The sequence below is a fragment of the Pungitius pungitius genome, chromosome 5 (genome assembly GCF_949316345.1).
Source record: "Pungitius pungitius chromosome 5, fPunPun2.1, whole genome shotgun sequence".
NCBI lineage: Eukaryota > Metazoa > Chordata > Actinopteri > Perciformes > Gasterosteidae > Pungitius > Pungitius pungitius.
Genome location: NC_084904.1, coordinates 8,291,785 through 8,319,665, shown reverse-complemented (window position 1 = coordinate 8,319,665; position 27,881 = coordinate 8,291,785). Strand labels below are relative to the sequence as shown.

At 38.1% G+C, this 27,881-nt stretch overlaps 46 non-coding genes across 46 annotated transcripts; all 46 read right to left on the bottom strand.

The window, feature by feature from the left end:
* Positions 1-43: 43 nt before the first annotated feature.
* On the bottom strand, positions 44-126 carry trnal-aag (transfer RNA leucine (anticodon AAG)). Its single transcript has one exon. It is a non-coding gene; the product is annotated as a tRNA-Leu (tRNA).
* A 455-nt stretch (positions 127-581) lies between these two features.
* trnal-aag (transfer RNA leucine (anticodon AAG)) lies at positions 582-664 on the bottom strand. The gene has a single exon. It is a non-coding gene; the product is annotated as a tRNA-Leu (tRNA).
* A 459-nt stretch (positions 665-1,123) lies between these two features.
* On the bottom strand, positions 1,124-1,206 carry trnal-aag (transfer RNA leucine (anticodon AAG)). Its single transcript has one exon. It is a non-coding gene; the product is annotated as a tRNA-Leu (tRNA).
* A 455-nt stretch (positions 1,207-1,661) lies between these two features.
* Positions 1,662-1,744, bottom strand: trnal-aag (transfer RNA leucine (anticodon AAG)). The gene has a single exon. It is a non-coding gene; the product is annotated as a tRNA-Leu (tRNA).
* Positions 1,745-2,199: 455 nt separating this feature from the next.
* trnal-aag (transfer RNA leucine (anticodon AAG)) lies at positions 2,200-2,282 on the bottom strand. Its single transcript has one exon. It is a non-coding gene; the product is annotated as a tRNA-Leu (tRNA).
* A 453-nt stretch (positions 2,283-2,735) lies between these two features.
* Positions 2,736-2,818, bottom strand: trnal-aag (transfer RNA leucine (anticodon AAG)). The gene has a single exon. It is a non-coding gene; the product is annotated as a tRNA-Leu (tRNA).
* Positions 2,819-3,809: 991 nt separating this feature from the next.
* On the bottom strand, positions 3,810-3,892 carry trnal-aag (transfer RNA leucine (anticodon AAG)). The gene has a single exon. It is a non-coding gene; the product is annotated as a tRNA-Leu (tRNA).
* Positions 3,893-4,350: 458 nt separating this feature from the next.
* trnal-aag (transfer RNA leucine (anticodon AAG)) lies at positions 4,351-4,433 on the bottom strand. The gene has a single exon. It is a non-coding gene; the product is annotated as a tRNA-Leu (tRNA).
* A 455-nt stretch (positions 4,434-4,888) lies between these two features.
* On the bottom strand, positions 4,889-4,971 carry trnal-aag (transfer RNA leucine (anticodon AAG)). The gene has a single exon. It is a non-coding gene; the product is annotated as a tRNA-Leu (tRNA).
* A 458-nt stretch (positions 4,972-5,429) lies between these two features.
* On the bottom strand, positions 5,430-5,512 carry trnal-aag (transfer RNA leucine (anticodon AAG)). Its single transcript has one exon. It is a non-coding gene; the product is annotated as a tRNA-Leu (tRNA).
* Positions 5,513-5,967: 455 nt separating this feature from the next.
* trnal-aag (transfer RNA leucine (anticodon AAG)) lies at positions 5,968-6,050 on the bottom strand. Its single transcript has one exon. It is a non-coding gene; the product is annotated as a tRNA-Leu (tRNA).
* Positions 6,051-6,508: 458 nt separating this feature from the next.
* On the bottom strand, positions 6,509-6,591 carry trnal-aag (transfer RNA leucine (anticodon AAG)). Its single transcript has one exon. It is a non-coding gene; the product is annotated as a tRNA-Leu (tRNA).
* A 455-nt stretch (positions 6,592-7,046) lies between these two features.
* Positions 7,047-7,129, bottom strand: trnal-aag (transfer RNA leucine (anticodon AAG)). Its single transcript has one exon. It is a non-coding gene; the product is annotated as a tRNA-Leu (tRNA).
* A 455-nt stretch (positions 7,130-7,584) lies between these two features.
* Positions 7,585-7,667, bottom strand: trnal-aag (transfer RNA leucine (anticodon AAG)). Its single transcript has one exon. It is a non-coding gene; the product is annotated as a tRNA-Leu (tRNA).
* A 458-nt stretch (positions 7,668-8,125) lies between these two features.
* On the bottom strand, positions 8,126-8,208 carry trnal-aag (transfer RNA leucine (anticodon AAG)). Its single transcript has one exon. It is a non-coding gene; the product is annotated as a tRNA-Leu (tRNA).
* Positions 8,209-8,663: 455 nt separating this feature from the next.
* trnal-aag (transfer RNA leucine (anticodon AAG)) lies at positions 8,664-8,746 on the bottom strand. The gene has a single exon. It is a non-coding gene; the product is annotated as a tRNA-Leu (tRNA).
* Positions 8,747-9,204: 458 nt separating this feature from the next.
* Positions 9,205-9,287, bottom strand: trnal-aag (transfer RNA leucine (anticodon AAG)). The gene has a single exon. It is a non-coding gene; the product is annotated as a tRNA-Leu (tRNA).
* Positions 9,288-9,742: 455 nt separating this feature from the next.
* On the bottom strand, positions 9,743-9,825 carry trnal-aag (transfer RNA leucine (anticodon AAG)). Its single transcript has one exon. It is a non-coding gene; the product is annotated as a tRNA-Leu (tRNA).
* Positions 9,826-10,283: 458 nt separating this feature from the next.
* trnal-aag (transfer RNA leucine (anticodon AAG)) lies at positions 10,284-10,366 on the bottom strand. The gene has a single exon. It is a non-coding gene; the product is annotated as a tRNA-Leu (tRNA).
* Positions 10,367-10,821: 455 nt separating this feature from the next.
* Positions 10,822-10,904, bottom strand: trnal-aag (transfer RNA leucine (anticodon AAG)). Its single transcript has one exon. It is a non-coding gene; the product is annotated as a tRNA-Leu (tRNA).
* A 455-nt stretch (positions 10,905-11,359) lies between these two features.
* Positions 11,360-11,442, bottom strand: trnal-aag (transfer RNA leucine (anticodon AAG)). The gene has a single exon. It is a non-coding gene; the product is annotated as a tRNA-Leu (tRNA).
* Positions 11,443-11,900: 458 nt separating this feature from the next.
* Positions 11,901-11,983, bottom strand: trnal-aag (transfer RNA leucine (anticodon AAG)). The gene has a single exon. It is a non-coding gene; the product is annotated as a tRNA-Leu (tRNA).
* A 453-nt stretch (positions 11,984-12,436) lies between these two features.
* Positions 12,437-12,519, bottom strand: trnal-aag (transfer RNA leucine (anticodon AAG)). The gene has a single exon. It is a non-coding gene; the product is annotated as a tRNA-Leu (tRNA).
* A 455-nt stretch (positions 12,520-12,974) lies between these two features.
* trnal-aag (transfer RNA leucine (anticodon AAG)) lies at positions 12,975-13,057 on the bottom strand. The gene has a single exon. It is a non-coding gene; the product is annotated as a tRNA-Leu (tRNA).
* A 1,527-nt stretch (positions 13,058-14,584) lies between these two features.
* On the bottom strand, positions 14,585-14,667 carry trnal-aag (transfer RNA leucine (anticodon AAG)). The gene has a single exon. It is a non-coding gene; the product is annotated as a tRNA-Leu (tRNA).
* A 455-nt stretch (positions 14,668-15,122) lies between these two features.
* On the bottom strand, positions 15,123-15,205 carry trnal-aag (transfer RNA leucine (anticodon AAG)). Its single transcript has one exon. It is a non-coding gene; the product is annotated as a tRNA-Leu (tRNA).
* Positions 15,206-15,660: 455 nt separating this feature from the next.
* Positions 15,661-15,743, bottom strand: trnal-aag (transfer RNA leucine (anticodon AAG)). The gene has a single exon. It is a non-coding gene; the product is annotated as a tRNA-Leu (tRNA).
* Positions 15,744-16,201: 458 nt separating this feature from the next.
* Positions 16,202-16,284, bottom strand: trnal-aag (transfer RNA leucine (anticodon AAG)). Its single transcript has one exon. It is a non-coding gene; the product is annotated as a tRNA-Leu (tRNA).
* A 455-nt stretch (positions 16,285-16,739) lies between these two features.
* Positions 16,740-16,822, bottom strand: trnal-aag (transfer RNA leucine (anticodon AAG)). Its single transcript has one exon. It is a non-coding gene; the product is annotated as a tRNA-Leu (tRNA).
* Positions 16,823-17,275: 453 nt separating this feature from the next.
* trnal-aag (transfer RNA leucine (anticodon AAG)) lies at positions 17,276-17,358 on the bottom strand. Its single transcript has one exon. It is a non-coding gene; the product is annotated as a tRNA-Leu (tRNA).
* Positions 17,359-17,813: 455 nt separating this feature from the next.
* trnal-aag (transfer RNA leucine (anticodon AAG)) lies at positions 17,814-17,896 on the bottom strand. Its single transcript has one exon. It is a non-coding gene; the product is annotated as a tRNA-Leu (tRNA).
* A 993-nt stretch (positions 17,897-18,889) lies between these two features.
* On the bottom strand, positions 18,890-18,972 carry trnal-aag (transfer RNA leucine (anticodon AAG)). Its single transcript has one exon. It is a non-coding gene; the product is annotated as a tRNA-Leu (tRNA).
* Positions 18,973-19,427: 455 nt separating this feature from the next.
* Positions 19,428-19,510, bottom strand: trnal-aag (transfer RNA leucine (anticodon AAG)). Its single transcript has one exon. It is a non-coding gene; the product is annotated as a tRNA-Leu (tRNA).
* Positions 19,511-19,965: 455 nt separating this feature from the next.
* trnal-aag (transfer RNA leucine (anticodon AAG)) lies at positions 19,966-20,048 on the bottom strand. The gene has a single exon. It is a non-coding gene; the product is annotated as a tRNA-Leu (tRNA).
* A 455-nt stretch (positions 20,049-20,503) lies between these two features.
* On the bottom strand, positions 20,504-20,586 carry trnal-aag (transfer RNA leucine (anticodon AAG)). Its single transcript has one exon. It is a non-coding gene; the product is annotated as a tRNA-Leu (tRNA).
* A 458-nt stretch (positions 20,587-21,044) lies between these two features.
* trnal-aag (transfer RNA leucine (anticodon AAG)) lies at positions 21,045-21,127 on the bottom strand. The gene has a single exon. It is a non-coding gene; the product is annotated as a tRNA-Leu (tRNA).
* Positions 21,128-21,582: 455 nt separating this feature from the next.
* Positions 21,583-21,665, bottom strand: trnal-aag (transfer RNA leucine (anticodon AAG)). The gene has a single exon. It is a non-coding gene; the product is annotated as a tRNA-Leu (tRNA).
* A 458-nt stretch (positions 21,666-22,123) lies between these two features.
* trnal-aag (transfer RNA leucine (anticodon AAG)) lies at positions 22,124-22,206 on the bottom strand. The gene has a single exon. It is a non-coding gene; the product is annotated as a tRNA-Leu (tRNA).
* Positions 22,207-22,661: 455 nt separating this feature from the next.
* Positions 22,662-22,744, bottom strand: trnal-aag (transfer RNA leucine (anticodon AAG)). The gene has a single exon. It is a non-coding gene; the product is annotated as a tRNA-Leu (tRNA).
* Positions 22,745-23,199: 455 nt separating this feature from the next.
* trnal-aag (transfer RNA leucine (anticodon AAG)) lies at positions 23,200-23,282 on the bottom strand. The gene has a single exon. It is a non-coding gene; the product is annotated as a tRNA-Leu (tRNA).
* Positions 23,283-23,737: 455 nt separating this feature from the next.
* trnal-aag (transfer RNA leucine (anticodon AAG)) lies at positions 23,738-23,820 on the bottom strand. Its single transcript has one exon. It is a non-coding gene; the product is annotated as a tRNA-Leu (tRNA).
* A 455-nt stretch (positions 23,821-24,275) lies between these two features.
* Positions 24,276-24,358, bottom strand: trnal-aag (transfer RNA leucine (anticodon AAG)). Its single transcript has one exon. It is a non-coding gene; the product is annotated as a tRNA-Leu (tRNA).
* Positions 24,359-24,816: 458 nt separating this feature from the next.
* Positions 24,817-24,899, bottom strand: trnal-aag (transfer RNA leucine (anticodon AAG)). The gene has a single exon. It is a non-coding gene; the product is annotated as a tRNA-Leu (tRNA).
* Positions 24,900-25,895: 996 nt separating this feature from the next.
* Positions 25,896-25,978, bottom strand: trnal-aag (transfer RNA leucine (anticodon AAG)). The gene has a single exon. It is a non-coding gene; the product is annotated as a tRNA-Leu (tRNA).
* A 455-nt stretch (positions 25,979-26,433) lies between these two features.
* Positions 26,434-26,516, bottom strand: trnal-aag (transfer RNA leucine (anticodon AAG)). Its single transcript has one exon. It is a non-coding gene; the product is annotated as a tRNA-Leu (tRNA).
* A 455-nt stretch (positions 26,517-26,971) lies between these two features.
* trnal-aag (transfer RNA leucine (anticodon AAG)) lies at positions 26,972-27,054 on the bottom strand. Its single transcript has one exon. It is a non-coding gene; the product is annotated as a tRNA-Leu (tRNA).
* Between the last annotated feature and the right edge of the window lie 827 nt (positions 27,055-27,881).

Below are 27,881 nucleotides of genomic sequence, written 5' to 3'. Positions count from 1 at the left end.
AATACCTTTCAACAAACATATCCAACGAAGAAGCGAGACCATTTGTCAGAAGTGGGATTTGAACCCACGCCTCCAGGGGAGACTGCGACCTTAACGCAGCGCCTTAGACCACTCGGCCATCCTGACTTGAAAATGATGTAAGGCATAGAAATTATAATAAATACCAGGATGTCCTTTATTGACTATGTTGTTGAATTCCGCATCTTTTGTACAACACAGCATGAAATATCAGATGTGATATAGTGCCGTGCTGGAGCGTCATTTCTTGAGGCACTGTGTGTAGCATTGACATAAGTGCATTTTTAAGGTAGATTACTTTGTTACATTATGGCCTGTTTTCAAGGTTTACCTTCCAACGTCATTTTTTGGACTTACAAAACCTAAACACTTCTGGCAGCAATACGTTTCCAAAGTTGAAAAATTAAGTCAAAAGTGGTTTGTATTTTATGGTATGTCGAGAGCATTTAAATGCATTAATTTCTTTGTGATTACAACTTCTGTAACTTAACATAAAATCCATCTCTGATCTTCGTTTCCAAATACCTTTCAACAAACATATCCAACGAAGAAGCGAGACCATTTGTCAGAAGTGGGATTTGAACCCACGCCTCCAGGGGAGACTGCGACCTTAACGGAGCGCCTTAAACCACTCGGCCATCCTGACTTAAAATTGATGTAAGGCATTGAAATTATAATAAATACCAGGATGTCCTTTATTGACTATGTTGGTGAATTCCGCATCTTTTGTACAACACAGCATGAAATATCAGATGTGATATAGTGCCGTGCTGGAGCGTCATTTCTTGAGGCACTGTGTGTAGCATTGACATAAGTGCATTTTTAAAGGTAGATTACTTTGTTACATTATGGCCTGTTTTCAAGGTTTACCTTCCAACCTCATGTTTTGGACTTACAAAACCTAAACACTTCTGGCAGCAATACGTTTCCAAAGTTGAAAAATTAAGTCAAAAGTGGTTTGTATTTTATGGTATGTCGAGAGCATTTAAATGCATTAATTTCTTTGTGATTACAACATCTGTAACTTAACATAAAATCCATCTCTGATCTTCGTTTCCAAATACCTTTCAACAAACAACATATCCAACGAAGAAGCGAGACCATTTGTCAGAAGTGGGATTTGAACCCACGCCTCCAGGGAAGACTGCGACCTTAACGCAGCGCCTTAGACCACTCGGCCATCCTGACTTGAAAATGATGTAAGGCATTGAAATTATAATAGATACCAGGATGTCCTTTATTTACTATGTTGTTGAATTCCTTATCTTTTGTACAACACAGCATGAAATATCAGATGTGATATAGTGCCGTGCTGGAGCGTCATTTCTTGAGGCACTGTGTGTAGCATTGACATAAGTGCATTTTTAAGGTAGATTACTTTGTTACATTATGGCCTGTTTTCAAGGTTTACCTTCCAACCTCATGTTTTGGACTTACAAAACCTAAACACTTCTGGCAGCAATACGTTTCCAAAGTTGAAAAATTAAGTCAAAAGTGGTTTGTATTTTATGGTATGTCGAGAGCATTTAAATGCATTAATTTCTTTGTGATTACAACTTCTGTAACTTAACATAAAATCCATCTCTGATCTTCGTTTCCAAATACCTTTCAACAAACATATCCAACGAAGAAGCGAGACCATTTGTCAGAAGTGGGATTTGAACCCACGCCTCCAGGGGAGACTGCGACCTTAACGCAGCGCCTTAGACCACTCGGCCATCCTGACTTGAAAATGATGTAAGGCATAGAAATTATAATAAATACCAGGATGTCCTTTATTGACTATGTTGTTGAATTCCGCATCTTTTGTACAACACAGCATGAAATATCAGATGTGATATAGTGCCGTGCTGGAGCGTCATTTCTTGAGGCACTGTGTGTAGCATTGACATAAGTGCATTTTTAAGGTAGATTACTTTGTTACATTATGGCCTGTTTTCAAGGTTTACCTTCCAACCTCATGTTTTGGACTTACAAAACCTAAACACTTCTGGCAGCAATACGTTTCCAAAGTTGAAAAATTAAGTCAAAAGTGGTTTGTATTTTATGGTATGTCGAGAGCATTTAAATGCATTAATTTCTTTGTGATTACGACATCTGTAACTTAACATAAAATCCATCTCTGATCTTCGTTTCCAAATACCTTTCAACAAACATATCCAATGAAGAAGCGAGACCATTTGTCAGAAGTGGGATTTGAACCCACGCCTCCAGGGGAGACTGCGACCTTAACGCAGCGCCTTAGACCACTCGGCCATCCTCACTTGAAAATGATGTAAGGCATTGAAATTATAATAAATACCAGGATGTCCTTTATTGACTGTTGGTGAATTCCTTATCTTTTCTACAACACAGCATGAAATATCAGATGTGATATAGTGCCGTGCTGGAGCGTCATTTCTTGAGGCACTGTGTGTAGCATTGACATAAGTGCATTTTTAAGGTAGATTACTTTGTTACATTATGGCCTTTTTTCAAGGTTTACCTTCCAACGTCATTTTTTGGACTTACAAAACCTAAACACTTCTGGCAGCAATACGTTTCCAAAGTTGAAAAATTAAGTCAAAAGTGGTTTGTATTTTATGGTATGTCGAGAGCATTTAAATGCATTAATTTCTTTGTGATTACAACTTCTGTAACTTAACATAAAATCCATCTCTGATCTTCGTTTCCAAATACCTTTCAACAAACATATCCAACGAAGAAGCGAGACCATTTGTCAGAAGTGGGATTTGAACCCACGCCTCCAGGGGAGACTGCGACCTTAACGCAGCGCCTTAGACCACTCGGCCATCCTGACTTGAAAATGATGTAAGGCATAGAAATTATAATAAATACCAGGATGTCCTTTATTGACTATGTTGTTGAATTCCGCATCTTTTGTACAACACAGCATGAAATATCAGATGTGATATAGTGCCGTGCTGGAGCGTCATTTCTTGAGGCACTGTGTGTAGCATTGACATAAGTGCATTTTTAAGGTAGATTACTTTGTTACATTATGGCCTGTTTTCAAGGTTTACCTTCCAACCTCATGTTTTGGACTTACAAAACCTAAACACTTCTGGCAGCAATACGTTTCCAAAGTTGAAAAATTAAGTCAAAAGTGGTTTGTATTTTATGGTATGTCGAGAGCATTTAAATGCATTAATTTCTTTGTGATTACAACATCTGTAACTTAACATAAAATCCATCTCTGATCTTCGTTTCCAAATACCTTTCAACAAACATATCCAACGAAGAAGCGAGACCATTTGTCAGAAGTCGGATTTGAACCCACGCCTCCAGGGGAGACTGCGACCTTAACGCAGCGCCTTAGACCACTCGGCCATCCTCACTTGAAAATGATGTAAGGCATTGAAATTATAATAAATACCAGGATGTCCTTTATTGACTGTTGGTGAATTCCTTATCTTTTCTACAACACAGCATGAAATATCAGATGTGATATAGTGCCGTGCTGGAGCGTCATTTCTTGAGGCACTGTGTGTAGCATTGACATAAGTGCATTTTTAAGGTAGATTACTTTGTTACATTATGGCCTGTTTTCAAGGTTTACCTTCCAACCTCATGTTTTGGACTTACAAAACCTAAACACTTCTGGCAGCAATACGTTTCCAAAGTTGAAAAATTAAGTCAAAAGTGGTTTGTATTTTATGGTATGTCGAGAGCATTTAAATGCATTAATTTCTTTGTGATTACAACTTCTGTAACTTAACATAAAATCCATCTCTGATCTTCGTTTCCAAATACCTTTCAACAAACATATCCAACGAAGAAGCGAGACCATTTGTCAGAAGTGGGATTTGAACCCACGCCTCCAGGGGAGACTGCGACCTTAACGCAGCGCCTTAGACCACTCGGCCATCCTGACTTAAAATCGATGTAAGGCATTGAAATTATAATAAATACCAGGATGTCCTTTATTGACTATGTTGGTGAATTCCGCATCTTTTGTACAACACAGCATGAAATATCAGATGTGATATAGTGCCGTGCTGGAGCGTCATTTCTTGAGGCACTGTGTGTAGCATTGACATAAGTGCATTTTTAAGGTAGATTACTTTGTTACATTATGGCCTGTTTTCAAGGTTTACCTTCCAACCTCATGTTTTGGACTTACAAAACCTAAACACTTCTGGCAGCAATACGTTTCCAAAGTTGAAAAATTAAGTCAAAAGTGGTTTGTATTTTATGGTATGTCGAGAGCATTTAAATGCATTAATTTCTTTGTGATTACAACATCTGTAACTTAACATAAAATCCATCTCTGATCTTCGTTTCCAAATACCTTTCAACAAACAACATATCCAACGAAGAAGCGAGACCATTTGTCAGAAGTGGGATTTGAACCCACGCCTCCAGGGAAGACTGCGACCTTAACGCAGCGCCTTAGACCACTCGGCCATCCTGACTTGAAAATGATGTAAGGCATTGAAATTATAATAAATACCAGGATGTCCTTTATTGACTATGTTGTTGAATTCCTTATCTTTTGTACAACACAGCATGAAATATCAGATGTGATATAGTGCCGTGCTGGAGCGTCATTTCTTGAGGCACTGTGTGTAGCATTGACATAAGTGCATTTTTAAGGTAGATTACTTTGTTACATTATGGCCTGTTTTCAAGGTTTACCTTCCAACCTCATGTTTTGGACTTACAAAACCTAAACACTTCTGGCAGCAATACGTTTCCAAAGTTGAAAAATTAAGTCAAAAGTGGTTTGTATTTTATGGTATGTCGAGAGCATTTAAATGCATTAATTTCTTTGTGATTACAACTTCTGTAACTTAACATAAAATCCATCTCTGATCTTCGTTTCCAAATACCTTTCAACAAACATATCCAACGAAGAAGCGAGACCATTTGTCAGAAGTGGGATTTGAACCCACGCCTCCAGGGGAGACTGCGACCTTAACGCAGCGCCTTAGACCACTCGGCCATCCTGACTTAAAATCGATGTAAGGCATTGAAATTATAATAAATACCAGGATGTCCTTTATTGACTATGTTGGTGAATTCCGCATCTTTTGTACAACACAGCATGAAATATCAGATGTGATATAGTGCCGTGCTGGAGCGTCATTTCTTGAGGCACTGTGTGTAGCATTGACATAAGTGCATTTTTAAGGTAGATTACTTTGTTACATTATGGCCTGTTTTCAAGGTTTACCTTCCAACCTCATGTTTTGGACTTACAAAACCTAAACACTTCTGGCAGCAATACGTTTCCAAAGTTGAAAAATTAAGTCAAAAGTGGTTTGTATTTTATGGTATGTCGAGAGCATTTAAATGCATTAATTTCTTTGTGATTACAACATCTGTAACTTAACATAAAATCCATCTCTGATCTTCGTTTCCAAATACCTTTCAACAAACAACATATCCAACGAAGAAGCGAGACCATTTGTCAGAAGTGGGATTTGAACCCACGCCTCCAGGGAAGACTGCGACCTTAACGCAGCGCCTTAGACCACTCGGCCATCCTGACTTGAAAATGATGTAAGGCATTGAAATTATAATAAATACCAGGATGTCCTTTATTGACTATGTTGTTGAATTCCTTATCTTTTGTACAACACAGCATGAAATATCAGATGTGATATAGTGCCGTGCTGGAGCGTCATTTCTTGAGGCACTGTGTGTAGCATTGACATAAGTGCATTTTTAAGGTAGATTACTTTGTTACATTATGGCCTTTTTTTAAGGTTTACCTTCCAACGTCATTTTTTGGACTTACAAAACCTAAACACTTCTGGCAGCAATACGTTTCCAAAGTTGAAAAATTAAGTCAAAAGTGGTTTGTATTTTATGGTATGTCGAGAGCATTTAAATGCATTAATTTCTTTGTGATTACAACTTCTGTAACTTAACATAAAATCCATCTCTGATCTTCGTTTCCAAATACCTTTCAACAAACATATCCAACGAAGAAGCGAGACCATTTGTCAGAAGTGGGATTTGAACCCACGCCTCCAGGGGAGACTGCGACCTTAACGCAGCGCCTTAGACCACTCGGCCATCCTGACTTAAAATCGATGTAAGGCATTGAAATTATAATAAATACCAGGATGTCCTTTATTGACTATGTTGGTGAATTCCGCATATTTTGTACAACACAGCATGAAATATCAGATGTGATATAGTGCCGTGCTGGAGCGTCATTTCTTGAGGCACTGTGTGTAGCATTGACATAAGTGCATTTTTAAGGTAGATTACTTTGTTACATTATGGCCTGTTTTCAAGGTTTACCTTCCCACCTCATGTTTTGGACTTACAAAACCTAAACACTTCTGGCAGCAATACGTTTCCAAAGTTGAAAAATTAAGTCAAAAGTGGTTTGTATTTTATGGTATGTCGAGAGCATTTAAATGCATTAATTTCTTTGTGATTACAACATCTGTAACTTAACATAAAATCCATCTCTGATCTTCGTTTCCAAATACCTTTCAACAAACAACATATCCAACGAAGAAGCGAGACCATTTGTCAGAAGTGGGATTTGAACCCACGCCTCCAGGGAAGACTGCGACCTTAACGCAGCGCCTTAGACCACTCGGCCATCCTGACTTGAAAATGATGTAAGGCATTGAAATTATAATAAATACCAGGATGTCCTTTATTGACTATGTTGTTGAATTCCTTATCTTTTGTACAACACAGCATGAAATATCAGATGTGATATAGTGCCGTGCTGGAGCGTCATTTCTTGAGGCACTGTGTGTAGCATTGACATAAGTGCATTTTTAAGGTAGATTACTTTGTTACATTATGGCCTTTTTTTAAGGTTTACCTTCCAACGTCATTTTTTGGACTTACAAAACCTAAACACTTCTGGCAGCAATACGTTTCCAAAGTTGAAAAATTAAGTCAAAAGTGGTTTGTATTTTATGGTATGTCGAGAGCATTTAAATGCATTAATTTCTTTGTGATTACAACTTCTGTAACTTAACATAAAATCCATCTCTGATCTTCGTTTCCAAATACCTTTCAACAAACATATCCAACGAAGAAGCGAGACCATTTGTCAGAAGTGGGATTTGAACCCACGCCTCCAGGGGAGACTGCGACCTTAACGCAGCGCCTTAGACCACTCGGCCATCCTGACTTGAAAATGATGTAAGGCATAGAAATTATAATAAATACCAGGATGTCCTTTATTGACTATGTTGTTGAATTCCGCATCTTTTGTACAACACAGCATGAAATATCAGATGTGATATAGTGCCGTGCTGGAGCGTCATTTCTTGAGGCACTGTGTGTAGCATTGACATAAGTGCATTTTTAAGGTAGATTACTTTGTTACATTATGGCCTTTTTTTAAGGTTTACCTTCCAACGTCATTTTTTGGACTTACAAAACCTAAACACTTCTGGCAGCAATACGTTTCCAAAGTTGAAAAATTAAGTCAAAAGTGGTTTGTATTTTATGGTATGTCGAGAGCATTTAAATGCATTAATTTCTTTGTGATTACAACTTCTGTAACTTAACATAAAATCCATCTCTGATCTTCGTTTCCAAATACCTTTCAACAAACATATCCAACGAAGAAGCGAGACCATTTGTCAGAAGTGGGATTTGAACCCACGCCTCCAGGGGAGACTGCGACCTTAACGCAGCGCCTTAGACCACTCGGCCATCCTGACTTAAAATCGATGTAAGGCATTGAAATTATAATAAATACCAGGATGTCCTTTATTGACTATGTTGGTGAATTCCGCATATTTTGTACAACACAGCATGAAATATCAGATGTGATATAGTGCCGTGCTGGAGCGTCATTTCTTGAGGCACTGTGTGTAGCATTGACATAAGTGCATTTTTAAGGTAGATTACTTTGTTACATTATGGCCTGTTTTCAAGGTTTACCTTCCCACCTCATGTTTTGGACTTACAAAACCTAAACACTTCTGGCAGCAATACGTTTCCAAAGTTGAAAAATTAAGTCAAAAGTGGTTTGTATTTTATGGTATGTCGAGAGCATTTAAATGCATTAATTTCTTTGTGATTACAACATCTGTAACTTAACATAAAATCCATCTCTGATCTTCGTTTCCAAATACCTTTCAACAAACAACATATCCAACGAAGAAGCGAGACCATTTGTCAGAAGTGGGATTTGAACCCACGCCTCCAGGGAAGACTGCGACCTTAACGCAGCGCCTTAGACCACTCGGCCATCCTGACTTGAAAATGATGTAAGGCATTGAAATTATAATAAATACCAGGATGTCCTTTATTGACTATGTTGTTGAATTCCTTATCTTTTGTACAACACAGCATGAAATATCAGATGTGATATAGTGCCGTGCTGGAGCGTCATTTCTTGAGGCACTGTGTGTAGCATTGACATAAGTGCATTTTTAAGGTAGATTACTTTGTTACATTATGGCCTGTTTTCAAGGTTTACCTTCCAACCTCATGTTTTGGACTTACAAAACCTAAACACTTCTGGCAGCAATACGTTTCCAAAGTTGAAAAATTAAGTCAAAAGTGGTTTGTATTTTATGGTATGTCGAGAGCATTTAAATGCATTAATTTCTTTGTGATTACAACTTCTGTAACTTAACATAAAATCCATCTCTGATCTTCGTTTCCAAATACCTTTCAACAAACATATCCAACGAAGAAGCGAGACCATTTGTCAGAAGTGGGATTTGAACCCACGCCTCCAGGGGAGACTGCGACCTTAACGCAGCGCCTTAGACCACTCGGCCATCCTGACTTAAAATCGATGTAAGGCATTGAAATTATAATAAATACCAGGATGTCCTTTATTGACTATGTTGGTGAATTCCGCATCTTTTGTACAACACAGCATGAAATATCAGATGTGATATAGTGCCGTGCTGGAGCGTCATTTCTTGAGGCACTGTGTGTAGCATTGACATAAGTGCATTTTTAAGGTAGATTACTTTGTTACATTATGGCCTGTTTTCAAGGTTTACCTTCCAACCTCATGTTTTGGACTTACAAAACCTAAACACTTCTGGCAGCAATACGTTTCCAAAGTTGAAAAATTAAGTCAAAAGTGGTTTGTATTTTATGGTATGTCGAGAGCATTTAAATGCATTAATTTCTTTGTGATTACAACATCTGTAACTTAACATAAAATCCATCTCTGATCTTCGTTTCCAAATACCTTTCAACAAACAACATATCCAACGAAGAAGCGAGACCATTTGTCAGAAGTGGGATTTGAACCCACGCCTCCAGGGAAGACTGCGACCTTAACGCAGCGCCTTAGACCACTCGGCCATCCTGACTTGAAAATGATGTAAGGCATTGAAATTATAATAAATACCAGGATGTCCTTTATTGACTATGTTGTTGAATTCCTTATCTTTTGTACAACACAGCATGAAATATCAGATGTGATATAGTGCCGTGCTGGAGCGTCATTTCTTGAGGCACTGTGTGTAGCATTGACATAAGTGCATTTTTAAGGTAGATTACTTTGTTACATTATGGCCTTTTTTTAAGGTTTACCTTCCAACGTCATTTTTTGGACTTACAAAACCTAAACACTTCTGGCAGCAATACGTTTCCAAAGTTGAAAAATTAAGTCAAAAGTGGTTTGTATTTTATGGTATGTCGAGAGCATTTAAATGCATTAATTTCTTTGTGATTACAACTTCTGTAACTTAACATAAAATCCATCTCTGATCTTCGTTTCCAAATACCTTTCAACAAACATATCCAACGAAGAAGCGAGACCATTTGTCAGAAGTGGGATTTGAACCCACGCCTCCAGGGGAGACTGCGACCTTAACGCAGCGCCTTAGACCACTCGGCCATCCTGACTTAAAATCGATGTAAGGCATTGAAATTATAATAAATACCAGGATGTCCTTTATTGACTATGTTGGTGAATTCCGCATATTTTGTACAACACAGCATGAAATATCAGATGTGATATAGTGCCGTGCTGGAGCGTCATTTCTTGAGGCACTGTGTGTAGCATTGACATAAGTGCATTTTTAAGGTAGATTACTTTGTTACATTATGGCCTGTTTTCAAGGTTTACCTTCCCACCTCATGTTTTGGACTTACAAAACCTAAACACTTCTGGCAGCAATACGTTTCCAAAGTTGAAAAATTAAGTCAAAAGTGGTTTGTATTTTATGGTATGTCGAGAGCATTTAAATGCATTAATTTCTTTGTGATTACAACATCTGTAACTTAACATAAAATCCATCTCTGATCTTCGTTTCCAAATACCTTTCAACAAACAACATATCCAACGAAGAAGCGAGACCATTTGTCAGAAGTGGGATTTGAACCCACGCCTCCAGGGAAGACTGCGACCTTAACGCAGCGCCTTAGACCACTCGGCCATCCTGACTTGAAAATGATGTAAGGCATTGAAATTATAATAAATACCAGGATGTCCTTTATTGACTATGTTGTTGAATTCCTTATCTTTTGTACAACACAGCATGAAATATCAGATGTGATATAGTGCCGTGCTGGAGCGTCATTTCTTGAGGCACTGTGTGTAGCATTGACATAAGTGCATTTTTAAGGTAGATTACTTTGTTACATTATGGCCTTTTTTTAAGGTTTACCTTCCAACGTCATTTTTTGGACTTACAAAACCTAAACACTTCTGGCAGCAATACGTTTCCAAAGTTGAAAAATTAAGTCAAAAGTGGTTTGTATTTTATGGTATGTCGAGAGCATTTAAATGCATTAATTTCTTTGTGATTACAACTTCTGTAACTTAACATAAAATCCATCTCTGATCTTCGTTTCCAAATACCTTTCAACAAACATATCCAACGAAGAAGCGAGACCATTTGTCAGAAGTGGGATTTGAACCCACGCCTCCAGGGGAGACTGCGACCTTAACGCAGCGCCTTAGACCACTCGGCCATCCTGACTTGAAAATGATGTAAGGCATAGAAATTATAATAAATACCAGGATGTCCTTTATTGACTATGTTGTTGAATTCCGCATCTTTTGTACAACACAGCATGAAATATCAGATGTGATATAGTGCCGTGCTGGAGCGTCATTTCTTGAGGCACTGTGTGTAGCATTGACATAAGTGCATTTTTAAGGTAGATTACTTTGTTACATTATGGCCTTTTTTTAAGGTTTACCTTCCAACGTCATTTTTTGGACTTACAAAACCTAAACACTTCTGGCAGCAATACGTTTCCAAAGTTGAAAAATTAAGTCAAAAGTGGTTTGTATTTTATGGTATGTCGAGAGCATTTAAATGCATTAATTTCTTTGTGATTACAACTTCTGTAACTTAACATAAAATCCATCTCTGATCTTCGTTTCCAAATACCTTTCAACAAACATATCCAACGAAGAAGCGAGACCATTTGTCAGAAGTGGGATTTGAACCCACGCCTCCAGGGGAGACTGCGACCTTAACGCAGCGCCTTAGACCACTCGGCCATCCTGACTTAAAATCGATGTAAGGCATTGAAATTATAATAAATACCAGGATGTCCTTTATTGACTATGTTGGTGAATTCCGCATATTTTGTACAACACAGCATGAAATATCAGATGTGATATAGTGCCGTGCTGGAGCGTCATTTCTTGAGGCACTGTGTGTAGCATTGACATAAGTGCATTTTTAAGGTAGATTACTTTGTTACATTATGGCCTGTTTTCAAGGTTTACCTTCCCACCTCATGTTTTGGACTTACAAAACCTAAACACTTCTGGCAGCAATACGTTTCCAAAGTTGAAAAATTAAGTCAAAAGTGGTTTGTATTTTATGGTATGTCGAGAGCATTTAAATGCATTAATTTCTTTGTGATTACAACATCTGTAACTTAACATAAAATCCATCTCTGATCTTCGTTTCCAAATACCTTTCAACAAACAACATATCCAACGAAGAAGCGAGACCATTTGTCAGAAGTGGGATTTGAACCCACGCCTCCAGGGAAGACTGCGACCTTAACGCAGCGCCTTAGACCACTCGGCCATCCTGACTTGAAAATGATGTAAGGCATAGAAATTATAATAAATACCAGGATGTCCTTTATTGACTGTTGGTGAATTCCTTATCTTTTCTACAACACAGCATGAAATATCAGATGTGATATAGTGCCGTGCTGGAGCGTCATTTCTTGAGGCACTGTGTGTAGCATTGACATAAGTGCATTTTTAAGGTAGATTACTTTGTTACATTATGGCCTTTTTTCAAGGTTTACCTTCCAACGTCATTTTTTGGACTTACAAAACCTAAACACTTCTGGCAGCAATACGTTTCCAAAGTTGAAAAATTAAGTCAAAAGTGGTTTGTATTTTATGGTATGTCGAGAGCATTTAAATGCATTAATTTCTTTGTGATTACAACTTCTGTAACTTAACATAAAATCCATCTCTGATCTTCGTTTCCAAATACCTTTCAACAAACATATCCAACGAAGAAGCGAGACCATTTGTCAGAAGTGGGATTTGAACCCACGCCTCCAGGGGAGACTGCGACCTTAACGCAGCGCCTTAGACCACTCGGCCATCCTGACTTGAAAATGATGTAAGGCATAGAAATTATAATAAATACCAGGATGTCCTTTATTGACTATGTTGTTGAATTCCGCATCTTTTGTACAACACAGCATGAAATATCAGATGTGATATAGTGCCGTGCTGGAGCGTCATTTCTTGAGGCACTGTGTGTAGCATTGACATAAGTGCATTTTTAAGGTAGATTACTTTGTTACATTATGGCCTGTTTTCAAGGTTTACCTTCCAACCTCATGTTTTGGACTTACAAAACCTAAACACTTCTGGCAGCAATACGTTTCCAAAGTTGAAAAATTAAGTCAAAAGTGGTTTGTATTTTATGGTATGTCGAGAGCATTTAAATGCATTAATTTCTTTGTGATTACAACATCTGTAACTTAACATAAAATCCATCTCTGATCTTCGTTTCCAAATACCTTTCAACAAACATATCCAACGAAGAAGCGAGACCATTTGTCAGAAGTGGGATTTGAACCCACGCCTCCAGGGGAGACTGCGACCTTAACGCAGCGCCTTAGACCACTCGGCCATCCTGACTTGAAAATGATGTAAGGCATAGAAATTATAATAAATACCAGGATGTCCTTTATTGACTATGTTGTTGAATTCCGCATCTTTTGTACAACACAGCATGAAATATCAGATGTGATATAGTGCCGTGCTGGAGCGTCATTTCTTGAGGCACTGTGTGTAGCATTGACATAAGTGCATTTTTAAGGTAGATTACTTTGTTACATTATGGCCTGTTTTCAAGGTTTACCTTCCAACCTCATGTTTTGGACTTACAAAACCTAAACACTTCTGGCAGCAATACGTTTCCAAAGTTGAAAAATTAAGTCAAAAGTGGTTTGTATTTTATGGTATGTCGAGAGCATTTAAATGCATTAATTTCTTTGTGATTACAACATCTGTAACTTAACATAAAATCCATCTCTGATCTTCGTTTCCAAATACCTTTCAACAAACATATCCAACGAAGAAGCGAGACCATTTGTCAGAAGTCGGATTTGAACCCACGCCTCCAGGGGAGACTGCGACCTTAACGCAGCGCCTTAGACCACTCGGCCATCCTCACTTGAAAATGATGTAAGGCATTGAAATTATAATAAATACCAGGATGTCCTTTATTGACTGTTGGTGAATTCCTTATCTTTTCTACAACACAGCATGAAATATCAGATGTGATATAGTGCCGTGCTGGAGCGTCATTTCTTGAGGCACTGTGTGTAGCATTGACATAAGTGCATTTTTAAGGTAGATTACTTTGTTACATTATGGCCTGTTTTCAAGGTTTACCTTCCAACCTCATGTTTTGGACTTACAAAACCTAAACACTTCTGGCAGCAATACGTTTCCAAAGTTGAAAAATTAAGTCAAAAGTGGTTTGTATTTTATGGTATGTCGAGAGCATTTAAATGCATTAATTTCTTTGTGATTACAACATCTGTAACTTAACATAAAATCCATCTCTGATCTTCGTTTCCAAATACCTTTCAACAAACATATCCAACGAAGAAGCGAGACCATTTGTCAGAAGTCGGATTTGAACCCACGCCTCCAGGGGAGACTGCGACCTTAACGCAGCGCCTTAGACCACTCGGCCATCCTCACTTGAAAATGATGTAAGGCATTGAAATTATAATAAATACCAGGATGTCCTTTATTGACTGTTGGTGAATTCCTTATCTTTTCTACAACACAGCATGAAATATCAGATGTGATATAGTGCCGTGCTGGAGCGTCATTTCTTGAGGCACTGTGTGTAGCATTGACATAAGTGCATTTTTAAGGTAGATTACTTTGTTACATTATGGCCTTTTTTCAAGGTTTACCTTCCAACGTCATTTTTTGGACTTACAAAACCTAAACACTTCTGGCAGCAATACGTTTCCAAAGTTGAAAAATTAAGTCAAAAGTGGTTTGTATTTTATGGTATGTCGAGAGCATTTAAATGCATTAATTTCTTTGTGATTACAACTTCTGTAACTTAACATAAAATCCATCTCTGATCTTCGTTTCCAAATACCTTTCAACAAACATATCCAACGAAGAAGCGAGACCATTTGTCAGAAGTGGGATTTGAACCCACGCCTCCAGGGGAGACTGCGACCTTAACGCAGCGCCTTAGACCACTCGGCCATCCTGACTTGAAAATGATGTAAGGCATTGAAATTATAATAAATACCAGGATGTCCTTTATTGACTATGTTGTTGAATTCCGCATCTTTTGTACAACACAGCATGAAATATCAGATGTGATATAGTGCCGTGCTGGAGCGTCATTTCTTGAGGCACTGTGTGTAGCATTGACATAAGTGCATTTTTAAGGTAGATTACTTTGTTACATTATGGCCTGTTTTCAAGGTTTACCTTCCAACCTCATGTTTTGGACTTACAAAACCTAAACACTTCTGGCAGCAATACGTTTCCAAAGTTGAAAAATTAAGTCAAAAGTGGTTTGTATTTTATGGTATGTCGAGAGCATTTAAATGCATTAATTTCTTTGTGATTACAACATCTGTAACTTAACATAAAATCCATCTCTGATCTTCGTTTCCAAATACCTTTCAACAAACATATCCAACGAAGAAGCGAGACCATTTGTCAGAAGTGGGAATTGAACCCACGCCTCCAGGGGAGACTGCGACCTTAACGCAGCGCCTTAGACCACTCGGCCATCCTGACTTGAAAATGATGTAAGGCATTGAAATTATAATAAATACCAGGATGTCCTTTATTGACTATGTTGTTGAATTCCGCATCTTTTGTACAACACAGCATGAAATATCAGATGTGATATAGTGCCGTGCTGGAGCGTCATTTCTTGAGGCACTGTGTGTAGCATTGACATAAGTGCATTTTTAAGGTAGATTACTTTGTTACATTATGGCCTTTTTTCAAGGTTTACCTTCCAACGTCATTTTTTGGACTTACAAAACCTAAACACTTCTGGCAGCAATACGTTTCCAAAGTTGAAAAATTAAGTCAAAAGTGGTTTGTATTTTATGGTATGTCGAGAGCATTTAAATGCATTAATTTCTTTGTGATTACAACTTCTGTAACTTAACATAAAATCCATCTCTGATCTTCGTTTCCAAATACCTTTCAACAAACATATCCAACGAAGAAGCGAGACCATTTGTGAGAAGTGGGATTTGAACCCACGCCTCCAGGGGAGACTGCGACCTTAACGCAGCGCCTTAGACCACTCGGCCATCCTGACTTAAAATCGATGTAAGGCATTGAAATTATAATAAATACCAGGATGTCCTTTATTGACTATGTTGGTGAATTCCGCATCTTTTGTACAACACAGCATGAAATATCAGATGTGATATAGTGCCGTGCTGGAGCGTCATTTCTTGAGGCACTGTGTGTAGCATTGACATAAGTGCATTTTTAAGGTAGATTACTTTGTTACATTATGGCCTTTTTTCAAGGTTTACCTTCCAACGTCATTTTTTGGACTTACAAAACCTAAACACTTCTGGCAGCAATACGTTTCCAAAGTTGAAAAATTAAGTCAAAAGTGGTTTGTATTTTATGGTATGTCGAGAGCATTTAAATGCATTAATTTCTTTGTGATTACAACTTCTGTAACTTAACATAAAATCCATCTCTGATCTTCGTTTCCAAATACCTTTCAACAAACAACATATCCAACGAAGAAGCGAGACCATTTGTCAGAAGTGGGATTTGAACCCACGCCTCCAGGGGAGACTGCGACCTTAACGCAGCGCCTTAGACCACTCGGCCATCCTGACTTAAAAATGATGTAAGGCATTGAAATTATAATAAATACCAGGATGTCCTTTATTGACTATGTTGGTGAATTCCGCATCTTTTGTACAACACAGCATGAAATATCAGATGTGATATAGTGCCGTGCTGGAGCGTCATTTCTTGAGGCACTGTGTGTAGCATTGACATAAGTGCATTTTTAAGGTAGATTACTTTGTTACATTATGGCCTGTTTTCAAGGTTTACCTTCCAACGTCATTTTTTGGACTTACAAAACCTAAACACTTCTGGCAGCAATACGTTTCCAAAGTTGAAAAATTAAGTCAAAAGTGGTTTGTATTTTATGGTATGTCGAGAGCATTTAAATGCATTAATTTCTTTGTGATTACAACTTCTGTAACTTAACATAAAATCCATCTCTGATCTTCGTTTCCAAATACCTTTCAACAAACATATCCAATGAAGAAGCGAGACCATTTGTCAGAAGTGGGATTTGAACCCACGCCTCCAGGGGAGACTGCGACCTTAACGCAGCGCCTTAGACCACTCGGCCATCCTCACTTGAAAATGATGTAAGGCATTGAAATTATAATAAATACCAGGATGTCCTTTATTGACTGTTGGTGAATTCCTTATCTTTTCTACAACACAGCATGAAATATCAGATGTGATATAGTGCCGTGCTGGAGCGTCATTTCTTGAGGCACTGTGTGTAGCATTGACATAAGTGCATTTTTAAGGTAGATTACTTTGTTACATTATGGCCTTTTTTCAAGGTTTACCTTCCAACGTCATTTTTTGGACTTACAAAACCTAAACACTTCTGGCAGCAATACGTTTCCAAAGTTGAAAAATTAAGTCAAAAGTGGTTTGTATTTTATGGTATGTCGAGAGCATTTAAATGCATTAATTTCTTTGTGATTACAACTTCTGTAACTTAACATAAAATCCATCTCTGATCTTCGTTTCCAAATACCTTTCAACAAACATATCCAACGAAGAAGCGAGACCATTTGTCAGAAGTGGGATTTGAACCCACGCCTCCAGGGGAGACTGCGACCTTAACGCAGCGCCTTAGACCACTCGGCCATCCTGACTTGAAAATGATGTAAGGCATAGAAATTATAATAAATACCAGGATGTCCTTTATTGACTATGTTGTTGAATTCCGCATCTTTTGTACAACACAGCATGAAATATCAGATGTGATATAGTGCCGTGCTGGAGCGTCATTTCTTGAGGCACTGTGTGTAGCATTGACATAAGTGCATTTTTAAGGTAGATTACTTTGTTACATTATGGCCTGTTTTCAAGGTTTACCTTCCAACCTCATGTTTTGGACTTACAAAACCTAAACACTTCTGGCAGCAATACGTTTCCAAAGTTGAAAAATTAAGTCAAAAGTGGTTTGTATTTTATGGTATGTCGAGAGCATTTAAATGCATTAATTTCTTTGTGATTACAACATCTGTAACTTAACATAAAATCCATCTCTGATCTTCGTTTCCAAATACCTTTCAACAAACATATCCAACGAAGAAGCGAGACCATTTGTCAGAAGTGGGATTTGAACCCACGCCTCCAGGGGAGACTGCGACCTTAACGCAGCGCCTTAGACCACTCGGCCATCCTGACTTGAAAATGATGTAAGGCATAGAAATTATAATAAATACCAGGATGTCCTTTATTGACTATGTTGTTGAATTCCGCATCTTTTGTACAACACAGCATGAAATATCAGATGTGATATAGTGCCGTGCTGGAGCGTCATTTCTTGAGGCACTGTGTGTAGCATTGACATAAGTGCATTTTTAAGGTAGATTACTTTGTTACATTATGGCCTGTTTTCAAGGTTTACCTTCCAACCTCATGTTTTGGACTTACAAAACCTAAACACTTCTGGCAGCAATACGTTTCCAAAGTTGAAAAATTAAGTCAAAAGTGGTTTGTATTTTATGGTATGTCGAGAGCATTTAAATGCATTAATTTCTTTGTGATTACAACATCTGTAACTTAACATAAAATCCATCTCTGATCTTCGTTTCCAAATACCTTTCAACAAACATATCCAACGAAGAAGCGAGACCATTTGTCAGAAGTCGGATTTGAACCCACGCCTCCAGGGGAGACTGCGACCTTAACGCAGCGCCTTAGACCACTCGGCCATCCTCACTTGAAAATGATGTAAGGCATAGAAATTATAATAAATACCAGGATGTCCTTTATTGACTATGTTGTTGAATTCCGCATCTTTTGTACAACACAGCATGAAATATCAGATGTGATATAGTGCCGTGCTGGAGCGTCATTTCTTGAGGCACTGTGTGTAGCATTGACATAAGTGCATTTTTAAGGTAGATTACTTTGTTACATTATGGCCTGTTTTCAAGGTTTACCTTCCAACCTCATGTTTTGGACTTACAAAACCTAAACACTTCTGGCAGCAATACGTTTCCAAAGTTGAAAAATTAAGTCAAAAGTGGTTTGTATTTTATGGTATGTCGAGAGCATTTAAATGCATTAATTTCTTTGTGATTACAACATCTGTAACTTAACATAAAATCCATCTCTGATCTTCGTTTCCAAATACCTTTCAACAAACATATCCAACGAAGAAGCGAGACCATTTGTCAGAAGTGGGATTTGAACCCACGCCTCCAGGGGAGACTGCGACCTTAACGCAGCGCCTTAGACCACTCGGCCATCCTGACTTGAAAATGATGTAAGGCATAGAAATTATAATAAATACCAGGATGTCCTTTATTGACTATGTTGTTGAATTCCGCATCTTTTGTACAACACAGCATGAAATATCAGATGTGATATAGTGCCGTGCTGGAGCGTCATTTCTTGAGGCACTGTGTGTAGCATTGACATAAGTGCATTTTTAAGGTAGATTACTTTGTTACATTATGGCCTGTTTTCAAGGTTTACCTTCCAACCTCATGTTTTGGACTTACAAAACCTAAACACTTCTGGCAGCAATACGTTTCCAAAGTTGAAAAATTAAGTCAAAAGTGGTTTGTATTTTATGGTATGTCGAGAGCATTTAAATGCATTAATTTCTTTGTGATTACAACATCTGTAACTTAACATAAAATCCATCTCTGATCTTCGTTTCCAAATACCTTTCAACAAACATATCCAACGAAGAAGCGAGACCATTTGTCAGAAGTGGGATTTGAACCCACGCCTCCAGGGGAGACTGCGACCTTAACGCAGCGCCTTAGACCACTCGGCCATCCTGACTTAAAAATGATGTAAGGCATTGAAATTATAATAAATACCAGGATGTCCTTTATTGACTATGTTGTTGAATTCCGCATCTTTTGTACAACACAGCATGAAATATCAGATGTGATATAGTGCCGTGCTGGAGCGTCATTTCTTGAGGCACTGTGTGTAGCATTGACATAAGTGCATTTTTAAGGTAGATTACTTTGTTACATTATGGCCTGTTTTCAAGGTTTACCTTCCAACGTCATTTTTTGGACTTACAAAACCTAAACACTTCTGGCAGCAATACGTTTCCAAAGTTGAAAAATTAAGTCAAAAGTGGTTTGTATTTTATGGTATGTCGAGAGCATTTAAATGCATTAATTTCTTTGTGATTACAACTTCTGTAACTTAACATAAAATCCATCTCTGATCTTCGTTTCCAAATACCTTTCAACAAACATATCCAACGAAGAAGCGAGACCATTTGTCAGAAGTGGGATTTGAACCCACGCCTCCAGGGGAGACTGCGACCTTAACGCAGCGCCTTAGACCACTCGGCCATCCTGACTTAAAATCGATGTAAGGCATTGAAATTATAATAAATACCAGGATGTCCTTTATTGACTATGTTGGTGAATTCCGCATCTTTTGTACAACACAGCATGAAATATCAGATGTGATATAGTGCCGTGCTGGAGCGTCATTTCTTGAGGCACTGTGTGTAGCATTGACATAAGTGCATTTTTAAGGTAGATTACTTTGTTACATTATGGCCTTTTTTCCAGGTTTACCTTCCAACGTCATTTTTTGGACTTACAAAACCTAAACACTTCTGGCAGCAATACGTTTCCAAAGTTGAAAAATTAAGTCAAAAGTGGTTTGTATTTTATGGTATGTCGAGAGCATTTAAATGCATTAATTTCTTTGTGATTACAACATCTGTAACTTAACATAAAATCCATCTCTGATCTTCGTTTCCAAATACCTTTCAACAAACATATCCAATGAAGAAGCGAGACCATTTGTCAGAAGTGGGATTTGAACCCACGCCTCCAGGGGAGACTGCGACCTTAACGCAGCGCCTTAGACCACTCGGCCATCCTGACTTGAAAATGATGTAAGGCATTGAAATTATAATAAATACCAGGATGTCCTTTATTGACTATGTTGGTGAATTCCGCATCTTTTGTACAACACAGCATGAAATATCAGATGTGATATAGTGCCGTGCTGGAGCGTCATTTCTTGAGGCACTGTGTGTAGCATTGACATAAGTGCATTTTTAAGGTAGATTACTTTGTTACATTATGGCCTGTTTTCCAGGTTTACCTTCCAACCTCATGTTTTGGACTTACAAAACCTAAACACTTCTGGCAGCAATACGTTTCCAAAGTTGAAAAATTAAGTCAAAAGTGGTTTGTATTTTATGGTATGTCGAGAGCATTTAAATGCATTAATTTCTTTGTGATTACAACATCTGTAACTTAACATAAAATCCATCTCTGATCTTCGTTTCCAAATACCTTTCAACAAACAACATATCCAACGAAGAAGCGAGACCATTTGTCAGAAGTGGGATTTGAACCCACGCCTCCAGGGGAGACTGCGACCTTAACGCAGCGCCTTAGACCACTCGGCCATCCTGACTTAAAAATGATGTAAGGCATTGAAATTATAATAAATACCAGGATGTCCTTTATTGACTATGTTGTTGAATTCCGCATCTTTTGTACAACACAGCATGAAATATCAGATGTGATATAGTGCCGTGCTGGAGCGTCATTTCTTGAGGCACTGTGTGTAGCATTGACATAAGTGCATTTTTAAGGTAGATTACTTTGTTACATTATGGCCTGTTTTCAAGGTTTACCTTCCAACGTCATTTTTTGGACTTACAAAACCTAAACACTTCTGGCAGCAATACGTTTCCAAAGTTGAAAAATTAAGTCAAAAGTGGTTTGTATTTTATGGTATGTCGAGAGCATTTAAATGCATTAATTTCTTTGTGATTACAACTTCTGTAACTTAACATAAAATCCATCTCTGATCTTCGTTTCCAAATACCTTTCAACAAACATATCCAACGAAGAAGCGAGACCATTTGTCAGAAGTGGGATTTGAACCCACGCCTCCAGGGGAGACTGCGACCTTAACGCAGCGCCTTAGACCACTCGGCCATCCTGACTTAAAATCGATGTAAGGCATTGAAATTATAATAAATACCAGGATGTCCTTTATTGACTATGTTGGTGAATTCCGCATATTTTGTACAACACAGCATGAAATATCAGATGTGATATAGTGCCGTGCTGGAGCGTCATTTCTTGAGGCACTGTGTGTAGCATTGACATAAGTGCATTTTTAAGGTAGATTACTTTGTTACATTATGGCCTGTTTTCAAGGTTTACCTTCCAACCTCATGTTTTGGACTTACAAAACCTAAACACTTCTGGCAGCAATACGTTTCCAAAGTTGAAAAATTAAGTCAAAAGTGGTTTGTATTTTATGGTATGTCGAGAGCATTTAAATGCATTAATTTCTTTGTGATTACAACATCTGTAACTTAACATAAAATCCATCTCTGATCTTCGTTTCCAAATACCTTTCAACAAACAACATATCCAACGAAGAAGCGAGACCATTTGTCAGAAGTGGGATTTGAACCCACGCCTCCAGGGAAGACTGCGACCTTAACGCAGCGCCTTAGACTACTCGGCCATCCTGACTTGAAAATGATGTAAGGCATTGAAATTATAATAAATACCAGGATGTCCTTTATTGACTATGTTGTTGAATTCCTTATCTTTTGTACAACACAGCATGAAATATCAGATGTGATATAGTGCCGTGCTGGAGCGTCATTTCTTGAGGCACTGTGTGTAGCATTGACATAAGTGCATTTTTAAGGTAGATTACTTTGTTACATTATGGCCTTTTTTCAAGGTTTACCTTCCAACGTCATTTTTTGGACTTACAAAACCTAAACACTTCTGGCAGCAATACGTTTCCAAAGTTGAAAAATTAAGTCAAAAGTGGTTTGTATTTTATGGTATGTCGAGAGCATTTAAATGCATTAATTTCTTTGTGATTACAACTTCTGTAACTTAACATAAAATCCATCTCTGATCTTCGTTTCCAAATACCTTTCAACAAACATATCCAACGAAGAAGCGAGACCATTTGTGAGAAGTGGGATTTGAACCCACGCCTCCAGGGGAGACTGCGACCTTAACGCAGCGCCTTAGACCACTCGGCCATCCTGACTTAAAATCGATGTAAGGCATTGAAATTATAATAAATACCAGGATGTCCTTTATTGACTATGTTGGTGAATTCCGCATCTTTTGTACAACACAGCATGAAATATCAGATGTGATATAGTGCCGTGCTGGAGCGTCATTTCTTGAGGCACTGTGTGTAGCATTGACATAAGTGCATTTTTAAGGTAGATTACTTTGTTACATTATGGCCTTTTTTCCAGGTTTACCTTCCAACGTCATTTTTTGGACTTACAAAACCTAAACACTTCTGGCAGCAATACGTTTCCAAAGTTGAAAAATTAAGTCAAAAGTGGTTTGTATTTTATGGTATGTCGAGAGCATTTAAATGCATTAATTTCTTTGTGATTACAACTTCTGTAACTTAACATAAAATCCATCTCTGATCTTCGTTTCCAAATACCTTTCAACAAACATATCCAACGAAGAAGCGAGACCATTTGTCAGAAGTGGGATTTGAACCCACGCCTCCAGGGGAGACTGCGACCTTAACGCAGCGCCTTAGACCACTCGGCCATCCTGACTTGAAAATGATGTAAGGCATTGAAATTATAATAAATACCAGGATGTCCTTTATTGACTATGTTGTTGAATTCCGCATCTTTTGTACAACACAGCATGAAATATCAGATGTGATATAGTGCCGTGCTGGAGCGTCATTTCTTGAGGCACTGTGTGTAGCATTGACATAAGTGCATTTTTAAGGTAGATTACTTTGTTACATTATGGCCTGTTTTCAAGGTTTACCTTCCAACCTCATGTTTTGGACATACAAAACCTAAACACTTCTGGCAGCAATACGTTTCCAAAGTTGAAAAATTAAGTCAAAAGTGGTTTGTATTTTATGGTATGTCGAGAGCATTTAAATGCATTAATTTCTTTGTGATTACAACTTCTGTAACTTAACATAAAATCCATCTCTGATCTTCGTTTCCAAATACCTTTCAACAAACATATCCAACGAAGAAGCGAGACCATTTGTCAGAAGTGGGATTTGAACCCACGCCTCCAGGGGAGACTGCGACCTTAACGCAGCGCCTTAGACCACTCGGCCATCCTGACTTAAAAATGATGTAAGGCATTGAAATTATAATAAATACCAGGATGTCCTTTATTGACTATGTTGGTGAATTCCTTATCTTTTGTACAACACAGCATGAAATATCAGATGTGATATAGTGCCGTGCTGGAGCGTCATTTCTTGAGGCACTGTGTGTAGCATTGACATAAGTGCATTTTTAAGGTAGATTACTTTGTTACATTATGGCCTGTTTTCAAGGTTTACCTTCCAACCTCATGTTTTGGACTTACAAAACCTAAACACTTCTGGCAGCAATACGTTTCCAAAGTTGAAAAATTAAGTCAAAAGTGGTTTGTATTTTATGGTATGTCGAGAGCATTTAAATGCATTAATTTCTTTGTGATTACAACATCTGTAACTTAACATAAAATCCATCTCTGATCTTCGTTTCCAAATACCTTTCAACAAACATATCCAACGAAGAAGCGAGACCATTTGTCAGAAGTGGGAATTGAACCCACGCCTCCAGGGGAGACTGCGACCTTAACGCAGCGCCTTAGACCACTCGGCCATCCTGACTTGAAAATGATGTAAGGCATTGAAATTATAATAAATACCAGGATGTCCTTTATTGACTATGTTGTTGAATTCCGCATCTTTTGTACAACACAGCATGAAATATCAGATGTGATATAGTGCCGTGCTGGAGCGTCATTTCTTGAGGCACTGTGTGTAGCATTGACATAAGTGCATTTTTAAGGTAGATTACTTTGTTACATTATGGCCTGTTTTCAAGGTTTACCTTCCAACCTCATGTTTTGGACTTACAAAACCTAAACACTTCTGGCAGCAATACGTTTCCAAAGTTGAAAAATTAAGTCAAAAGTGGTTTGTATTTTATGGTATGTCGAGAGCATTTAAATGCATTAATTTCTTTGTGATTACAACATCTGTAACTTAACATAAAATCCATCTCTGATCTTCGTTTCCAAATACCTTTCAACAAACAACATATCCAACGAAGAAGCGAGACCATTTGTCAGAAGTGGGATTTGAACCCACGCCTCCAGGGGAGACTGCGACCTTAACGCAGCGCCTTAGACCACTCGGCCATCCTGACTTAAAAATGATGTAAGGCATTGAAATTATAATAAATACCAGGATGTCCTTTATTGACTATGTTGTTGAATTCCGCATCTTTTGTACAACACAGCATGAAATATCAGATGTGATATAGTGCCGTGCTGGAGCGTCATTTCTTGAGGCACTGTGTGTAGCATTGACATAAGTGCATTTTTAAGGTAGATTACTTTGTTACATTATGGCCTGTTTTCAAGGTTTACCTTCCAACCTCATGTTTTGGACTTACAAAACCTAAACACTTCTGGCAGCAATACGTTTCCAAAGTTGAAAAATTAAGTCAAAAGTGGTTTGTATTTTATGGTATGTCGAGAGCATTTAAATGCATTAATTTCTTTGTGATTACAAAATCTGTAACTTAACATAAAATCCATCTCTGATCTTCGTTTCCAAATACCTTTCAACAAACAACATATCCAACGAAGAAGCGAGACCATTTGTCAGAAGTGGGATTTGAACCCATGCCTCCAGGGAAGACTGCGACCTTAACGCAGCGCCTTAGACTACTCGGCCATCCTGACTTGAAAATGATGTAAGGCATTGAAATTATAATAAATACCAGGATGTCCTTTATTGACTATGTTGTTGAATTCCTTATCTTTTGTACAACACAGCATGAAATATCAGATGTGATATAGTGCCGTGCTGGAGTGTCATTTCTTGAGGCACTGTGTGTAGCATTGACATAAGTGCATTTTTAAGGTAGATTACTTTGTTACATTATGGCCTTTTTTCCAGGTTTACCTTCCAACGTCATTTTTTGGACTTACAAAACCTAAACACTTCTGGCAGCAATACGTTTCCAAAGTTGAAAAATTAAGTCAAAAGTGGTTTGTATTTTATGGTATGTCGAGAGCATTTAAATGCATTAATTTCTTTGTGATTACAACTTCTGTAACTTAACATAAAATCCATCTCTGATCTTCGTTTCCAAATACCTTTCAACAAACATATCCAACGAAGAAGCGAGACCATTTGTCAGAAGTGGGATTTGAACCCACGCCTCCAGGGGAGACTGCGACCTTAACGCAGCGCCTTAGACCACTCGGCCATCCTGACTTGAAAATGATGTAAGGCATTGAAATTATAATAAATACCAGGATGTCCTTTATTGACTATGTTGTTGAATTCCGCATCTTTTGTACAACACAGCATGAAATATCAGATGTGATATAGTGCCGTGCTGGAGCGTCATTTCTTGAGGCACTGTGTGTAGCATTGACATAAGTGCATTTTTAAGGTAGATTACTTTGTTACATTATGGCCTGTTTTCAAGGTTTACCTTCCAACCTCATGTTTTGGACTTACAAAACCTAAACACTTCTGGCAGCAATACGTTTCCAAAGTTGAAAAATTAAGTCAAAAGTGGTTTGTATTTTATGGTATGTCGAGAGCATTTAAATGCATTAATTTCTTTGTGATTACAACTTCTGTAACTTAACATAAAATCCATCTCTGATCTTCGTTTCCAAATACCTTTCAACAAACATATCCAACGAAGAAGCGAGACCATTTGTCAGAAGTGGGATTTGAACCCACGCCTCCAGGGGAGACTGCGACCTTAACGCAGCGCCTTAGACCACTCGGCCATCCTGACTTAAAAATGATGTAAGGCATTGAAATTATAATAAATACCAGGATGTCCTTTATTGACTATGTTGGTGAATTCCTTATCTTTTGTACAACACAGCATGAAATATCAGATGTGATATAGTGCCGTGCTGGAGCGTCATTTCTTGAGGCACTGTGTGTAGCATTGACATAAGTGCATTTTTAAGGTAGATTACTTTGTTACATTATGGCCTGTTTTCAAGGTTTACCTTCCAACCTCATGTTTTGGACTTACAAAACCTAAACACTTCTGGCAGCAATACGTTTCCAAAGTTGAAAAATTAAGTCAAAAGTGGTTTGTATTTTATGGTATGTCGAGAGCATTTAAATGCATTAATTTCTTTGTGATTACAACATCTGTAACTTAACATAAAATCCATCTCTGATCTTCGTTTCCAAATACCTTTCAACAAACATATCCAACGAAGAAGCGAGACCATTTGTCAGAAGTGGGAATTGAACCCACGCCTCCAGGGGAGACTGCGACCTTAACGCAGCGCCTTAGACCACTCGGCCATCCTGACTTGAAAATGATGTAAGGCATTGAAATTATAATAAATACCAGGATGTCCTTTATTGACTATGTTGTTGAATTCCGCATCTTTTGTACAACACAGCATGAAATATCAGATGTGATATAGTGCCGTGCTGGAGCGTCATTTCTTGAGGCACTGTGTGTAGCATTGACATAAGTGCATTTTTAAGGTAGATTACTTTGTTACATTATGGCCTGTTTTCAAGGTTTACCTTCCAACCTTATGTTTTGGACTTACAAAACCTAAACACTTCTGGCAGCAATACGTTTCCAAAGTTGAAAAATTAAGTCAAAAGTGGTTTGTATTTTATGGTATGTCGAGAGCATTTAAATGCATTAATTTCTTTGTGATTACAACATCTGTAACTTAACATAAAATCCATCTCTGATCTTCGTTTCCAAATACCTTTCAACAAACATATCCAATGAAGAAGCGAGAGCATTTGTCAGAAGTGGGATTTGAACCCACGCCTCTAGGGGAGACTGCGACCTTAACGCAGTGCCTTAGACCACTCGGCCATCCTCACTTGAAAATGATGTAAGGCATTGAAATTATAATAAATACCAGGATGTCCTTTATTGACTGTTGGTGAATTCCTTATCTTTTCTACAACACAGCATGAAATATCAGATGTGATATAGTGCCGTGCTGGAGCGTCATTTCTTGAGGCACTGTGTGTAGCATTGACATAAGTGCATTTTTAAGGTAGATTACTTTGTTACATTATGGCCTTTTTTCCAGGTTTACCTTCCCACGTCATTTTTTGGACTTACAAAACCTAAACACTTCTGGCAGCAATACGTTTCCAAAGTTGA